General features: G+C 38.4%; 1 pseudogene; it reads left to right on the top strand.

Moving 5' to 3' along the window:
• Nucleotides 1-505: 505 nt before the first annotated feature.
• LOC102990406 (ubiquitin-conjugating enzyme E2 D3-like) lies at nucleotides 506-953 on the top strand (annotated as a pseudogene).
• Nucleotides 954-6,983: the final 6,030 nt, after the last annotated feature.

Genomic DNA, 6,983 nt, shown 5'->3' with positions numbered 1-6,983 from the left:
CATGAGAGATAGATCCAAAATAAAGGAAAATTAAAAGAAAATTATTTATTTAATCCAAAATTAAAATAAATTGGTGGTAAGGAAATAGACGGTTACATGACACAAGATAAAAAGCCTAATTCTATATTTTTTAAAAATTCAAACCTTGGGAAGTCCCTCGTGGTCTAGCGGTTAGGACTCTGCCCAAGGCCCAGGTTCAATCCCTGGTTGGGGAACTAAGATCCCACAAGCTGCCGGGCGCAACCAAAAAAAACCTTTTGATAGTATTGAAAAATACTATCACCTCGTGTCATGTGCATGAGCACCATAGGGTCAGTGATGCAGCAGCTGTCAGGTGGGCAGGGAAGAGACGGAGGCCACACAGCGCGAGGGACGCCCCAGCCCCTCTACGCCTATGTCTGGCAGAACTAGTGTGAGATAAAGAGGCAACCCTTCCAGCAGCCTGGAAAATCAAGAGTTTGGGCCAGACCTTTGAGCACACACCAAGATAGTGAGGAGCCAGGCGAAAAGCACAGACTATGGCGCTGAAACAAATTAATAAGGAACTTAGTGATTTGGCCCATGACCCCCCAGCACAATGTTCTGCAGGTCCAGTTGGGGATGATGTTTCATTGACAAGTCACAATTATGGGACTTAATGACAACCCATATCAAGGTGGTGTATTCTTTTTGACAATTCATCTTCCTACAGACTACCCCTTCAAACCAGGTTGCATTTACCATAAGAATTTATCATCAAAATATCAACAGGAATGGCTACATTTGTTTTGATATTCTAAGATCACAGTGGTCACCTGCTTTAAATATTTTTCAAGTTCTTTTATCCATTTGTTCACTGCTGTGTGATCCAAACCCAGATGACCCCCTAATACCAGAGATTGCATGGATCTATAAGACAGACAGATAAGTACAACAGAATATCTCAGGAATGGACTCAGAAGTATGCCATGTGATGCTGCTTTAAGGTCAGAATAACCCACATTACAGCTGGAACAAACTTTAAATTACTGTTCCTTTTTTGATTTTCTTATCCAGCTGCTCCCCTATCAGACCTTGTCTTTTTAAATTTTATTTTTTGTTTACCTCCCTCCATTCATTCACATGCTTATCTGAGAAGACTTAAGCTCTTCCAGCTTTGGACAATAACTGCTTTTAGAAACTGTAAAGTAGTTACAAGAGAACAGTGCCCAAGATTCAAAATTTTTTTTAAAATGGAGCATGTATATTATATGGCCAAAGTATTCACTCTAATTTGGTTATAAGACTAAAACCATTCCTCACAGCTCTAACATACTGAAGAAGCATTTGACGGGGAGGGAGATGGATGCTCAGTTGTCACATCAAAGGAAGCAGCATTATTCTAGCAGCATCCATTCTTGTTTAAGTCTTCCACTGTTGGAGATTTGAGGTTACATGATATACTTTATGCTCATAACTGATGAGGATTGGTATTGAATTGGTAGGATCAGCAGAACAGAAATGAGATGTATTTTATGCATGTCGATAAAGGAATGGTCTGTTCTTGTTCCACAGAGAATGGAAATTGGAAGTCAAACACCCTTTATATTCCAAAATGGGGCCTCAAACATCTTGTAATTTTCATTTAAATTGTTAGGTGGCTTGAAGCTATTAGTTAATCTATTTTCCAATAATATACTGTTTAATATAGCCCTGAATAAATGATGCAAGTAGTCAATGGATGAGTGATTAACAAATAGCTCTGCTGGTAATTGATTTATTTTTCTTCACTAAAGTTGCACAAACTGATGAAAAAAAAAATACTATCACCTCACAGAAAAAAAGAACCCAATACTTGAACAGAAAATTCACAAAACAGTTAACAAGGCTCGTAATCAACATCACTAATAATTTTTTAGATACATTAAGATAACATGTTTCCTATAAATAAGAACGAAACAATTTTAAGGTGAATATTGCTTGTTAGTAAATAAGAGTTGAGTGAAAGAGACATTCTCATATGCTGCAGGTAGGAGTGAAAATTCACACAACCTTTCTGGAAAAAGTCTGGCAGTATGCACTGATAACCTTGTCACTATAAGTCTAAGAAGCTGTCATAATCAATAAGCTGCAATTCTTGCAAAAATTTTATTATTACTATAAATGTTCCTGTTTATAATAGCACTGTTATTTATAAACACATTCTTATTTATAACAGTATTATTATTTATAAAAGCAGAAAACTGGGAACAACTTAAATGCCCAAAGTGAGTCTAATTTTAAGTAAATTATGGTACCATGAGATATGGGAGTTCTCTAAAATGTAAACATTTCAACAGTGAGAAATGCTTATGTTAGAAGGTTAAGCAAAAGAAATCAAGATCAAATGGCATAGATAGACTGCTCCCAGCCATGTTAAAAGAGCCCAGAAAGAGACCAAATCGAAAGGCTCCAAAGTCCTCATAATGACTGCTTCTGTATGTAGGACTATGGATGATTTTTTTTTCCTTCTTTATATGTTTCGTACTATCTTTGAAATGGCTATCGATGACTATTTTTGTAATCAAGAAGAGGGGAACTGAAAAAAAAAGGAGTAAAGATAGAGTAAGTTGTGATTATTTCAAGCAGCTCCCTAAAAGTTGTTAACCTGATGACTCCAGGAGGAGCCAGACTGTTGAGATGATTCAACCATTGTCTGTGTTCATAGGTTTCTATAAGAAAGACTAACAAATACCAAAGCTTCCAGGTAAGAGATACCTGAAGAAAATGGAATGCATGGGCATGGGAAGGACTAGAGATGGGCTGAGTAGGACCCAGAGAGGGGTGGTAATGGACTCACAAAGGGGTTATCCTGAAACAGCATCTGCTCCACCTTCAGGATAAAATAGCCAGAAGGGAAAATGAAGCAGCTCATCAACAAAACCAACTGGAAAGACCTGTTTACCCTGCACTGGTGACTTGCCATTTATAATAGTACTTGCAGTCCTTTTCCCAGGACATTTTCTGGCCTCAGCTCATCAGATCAGATGTAGTTAAGATTACAGCCATAAATTCTCATAGCCTGTCTAAATCCAAGAATTATGAGAAGAACATCCACAAATTGTAACAAGTGTGATCATGGGGTTTGTCAGCCATGAAAGCAAACGTCTGATTCTGATTTTCTGTGATAATAACAGTAACAACAACTACCATTTACTGAGTTCTTCCTAAAAGTGCCAGGCCTTGTGATAGTTCCCTTATATATGAAGGGTAACAGAATCTGCCACCCCAAAATATGCCACTTTGGCATAAGGATTATTTTGAGCGGAAGGCAATTAAGAAGAAGCAGATACAAGAAGAGTTCCTTACCCTCCCCCTATTTGCCTAAAAGCAGGACATAAATATGTAAAAGTGTCTCCTCTCCCCTCTCTACCAGGAAGGACAGCAGTTAATCACTGGAGACAACTCTAGACCCTTACCAGCCCAGAGGAACCTACCTAACAAAACTTAGCTACCACTGGTTTCCCCATATATTTGCCTTCTCAACCCTAGAAACTCAAAGTCCTTTTCCTTTGTCTTGTCACTTCTAAAAATGTGTTGTTCTGGACTTCCCTGGTGGCACAGTGGTTAAGAATCCGCCTGCCAATGCAGGGGACACGGGTTCAAGCCCTGGTCCAGGAAGATCCCACATGCCGCGAAGCAACTAAGCCCGTGTGCCACAACTACTGAGACTGCGCTCTAGACCCTGCGAGCCACAACTACTGAAGCCCATGCGCCTAGAGCCCATGCTCTGCAACAAGAGAAGCCACCGCAATGAGAAGCCTGTGCACCACAACAAAGAGTAGCCCCCCCTCACTGCAACTAGAGAAAGCCCTCATGTAGCAATGAAGACCCAACGCAGCCAAAAATTAATTATTTATTTTTAAAAATGTATTGTTCTTTTAAGATGTTATATAAGGTGAAGTTCTAACCACCTCTTTGAGTCACTCACTTCTGAGTGCTCCCATGTATGTGTGACGCATATGTTAATAAACTTGTTTTTCTCTAATTAATCTGTCTGCAGTCTAACTTACAAGGTCCCAGCTGGAGAACCCAAGACGGAGAGAGAAAAAGATTTTTTTCTCCCCTACACATATTTAATCCGTCCAACAACCCTGTCATGCAGGTACCATTATTACCCTCATTTACCTGTGAATGTTGAGAGGCTTATAGAGGTTAAACAACCTGCCATGGGCTAAGCTAGTAAATGACAAGGCAAGATGATGGGAATCAACTCCAGGGCTCACACTATATATGAAAAATAAATAAAATAATAAAAGTTTATAAGTTTCCCTTGTATAAAATATTATTCTTGCTACTCAAACTAAATATCACATCCTGTCGCTATTATTCACCTTCCTAAACCCTTAACTCATGTGCTTTATCAGGTGCTGAATACAGGTGCACAGTAAACATGTGTTAACTGACATTATGAAAGAATAATATCCATGCAAAAAATGTAATATCCTAATTTACATGTCTGAATAACTCTTTTATTTTGAAGTAATTACCTGATTCAAACATTCATGATCTTAAATACAAAGAATATTTCCCAGCACTCACTGTGGGTTATAAGCTACTTTATAGTGGCCTCTCTAAAAAAATACATAAGCAAAATAGATCCTTGACCTCAACAATCAACTACCAAAAATGGGTGGAACCAGGCAAGTCAGACATTTTACAGTCATGATGAAAGTGGCCATTTATCCTTTCTTTATATACTTTCAACAGAGGTTAAACCCCAAAGCTATGGCTATTTTTTCTCAACTCTCAATTCCTAGGCCAGGAGGTCACATACCTAGTACAATAGCCAAAATTAATCAAAATAAAGAGTGCTGCTGAGCTCAGGTATTTCATAGAAAATCAGGGATCAATCTCAAGCATCTGGTACAAATTTCTAGGTTTTTGATCTGACCATTTCTAGCTACTATGCCTGGGACATTTAAGTGCTCAACAAATATCAGCTATTGTGTTGTTATTATTAGTTATTATTATTAATAACATCTGTTATATATAACCCAAAAAAATAACTATGTCAGTATCAAAAATAAATAAATTATTCTTTGCTCCTGCTTCCAATTTTCTGATTTGCTTTTCAAAGACTTTTGTTAGTAAAATTTAGTAATTTCTTTCAAATGCTAAAGAGTTATGCAATTCCATAATGAAAGGAGACCACCATTATGAAACAGTCCTCCTCTTCTCTTGAAGGAAATGAAGTCAGCTACTTCCACTATGTATGTAAAGTAATTTTGATACGGTTAAACTGCAGTGATCAAGTTCTGACAGTTACTCTCGTGGGAACACCCAAGGTCTGATGCCGCAGAGCTCCTGGGAAAGGAGGTGGTACAGATAATGAAGCCCAGGAAATGCTTAGTCATTTGTTAGGTTCAGGTTATTCTTTTCTTAGCTGCTCTACATACGTGGTGAGAGCAAGAAACTAAGTTCCAACAGGAAATATCCATATGGTGAGCAATCTCTAAAACAATGAGAGAGGGAGTTTGTTTTTGGCATTTGGAAGAAGTTACTTTGACAGAGTTGATTCGATGTAGGAAAAATGGCACCTATACTTGCAGTGCATGAAGGAGGTTACACCTACATTCCAATACTGTGAAAGTCTCAAAGTGAAAAACAAGTCTTTAGAGTGGAGGTAGATGCTTTAAAGAGAAGGAGAGGGATTGAAACTAAAAGGAGCACATGAATGGAGGGTAGGAGGCTATTAGTAGAAAATTCCAAAATAGACTGAGATGCCTGGTACATTGGCAACTTTTTCCTTCTCTAGGGATCAATTAAGACTAATAGATTATGCCCATAATTATAAATAAAGTAAGCCAAGGTCACTAGGTTCCTTTCATACGTTGTATCTGTTCTGAGGGACAATGAAAACATCTCTAAGCCTCCCTGTCAATGCCTTTATTGTCTTGTTTCCTACCCCTTTAACTCCCAAATGAAGCAAAAGAAAATTGTAATTGAATTTCACCTTGGGCTCCATAATGGTGCATTGGTGGCTCAGTGAAGTCTGAATAGATTCAGCAACTTCTCTGCTGTCTGCCCCCAAATACCAAGGAAGGAATGGTAGCTTCATGACCTAAGACCATCTATCTGCAAGATGGTCTTGTATGTAGTTATCTTGTTCTTTCTCCATCATGGTATAACAATTGTGTTAGAGTTAATGGCATATTATTTAGCTATTGGTTGCAAGATCCAGACTAAAGACAAGGACTGCGTATCACCCTGAAATCCTGGACTTGGAGCTGATGCAGTAGCTGGATATGATTTTGAGGAATAAGTGAGTGGGTTTATATATGGAAAGAGGGTGTGAATGAATTGTGAGTAGTCAAAAAGGTACTGGAGACATCTATTCACTGCTGCCCAGCATTCATTCTCCTCCTGCCATAGTAAAATAGCATGGCATTTCTTTTGGGGAAATACCCCACCTCATGATTCTCAGCCATGCAGTTTGACCCAAACTTCTGTTTCAGCAATGTATCCCAAGTAGCTTAAACCAATCAGCTAAATCAGGGTTTCAGCCTTGGAACTACTGATATTTGGGGCTCTATGTTATGGGGGGCTGTCCTGTGTATTGTAGAATATTTAGCAGTATTGCTGGGCTCCACCCACTAGATGCCTTTATGATACCCTACAGTTAAGATAACCAAAAATATTTCTAGGCATTGCCAAATGTCCCCTGAGGGGGAGAGGGAGGAGGGACAAAATCACCCCTCATAGAGAACCACTGAGCTAAACTCACCCCTCATTTTACTAATCAGGGTTCTTGATTTCAAAAAATTAATAACAGGTATACCTGATTTAGTATTTATTATACATGAGGAATTGCTCAAATAATCCTCAGCAGCTCCATGATATCGTGTACTAGTTAGGATAAAGATAAGATATATATATAACAAAGAGATCCCAAAATGCAATGGCTTAGAGAACAAAGACATTTCTCTCAAATTCAATGGTCTTGATGTAAGTAGCACATGTTGGTGGAATTCTACAGTCATTTA

Source organism: Physeter macrocephalus, chromosome 7 (assembly GCF_002837175.3).
Source record: "Physeter macrocephalus isolate SW-GA chromosome 7, ASM283717v5, whole genome shotgun sequence".
Taxonomy (NCBI): Eukaryota; Metazoa; Chordata; class Mammalia; order Artiodactyla; family Physeteridae; genus Physeter; species Physeter macrocephalus.
The sequence above is the reverse complement of the archived record's forward strand: the minus strand, read 5'-3'. Positions and strand labels throughout refer to the sequence as shown.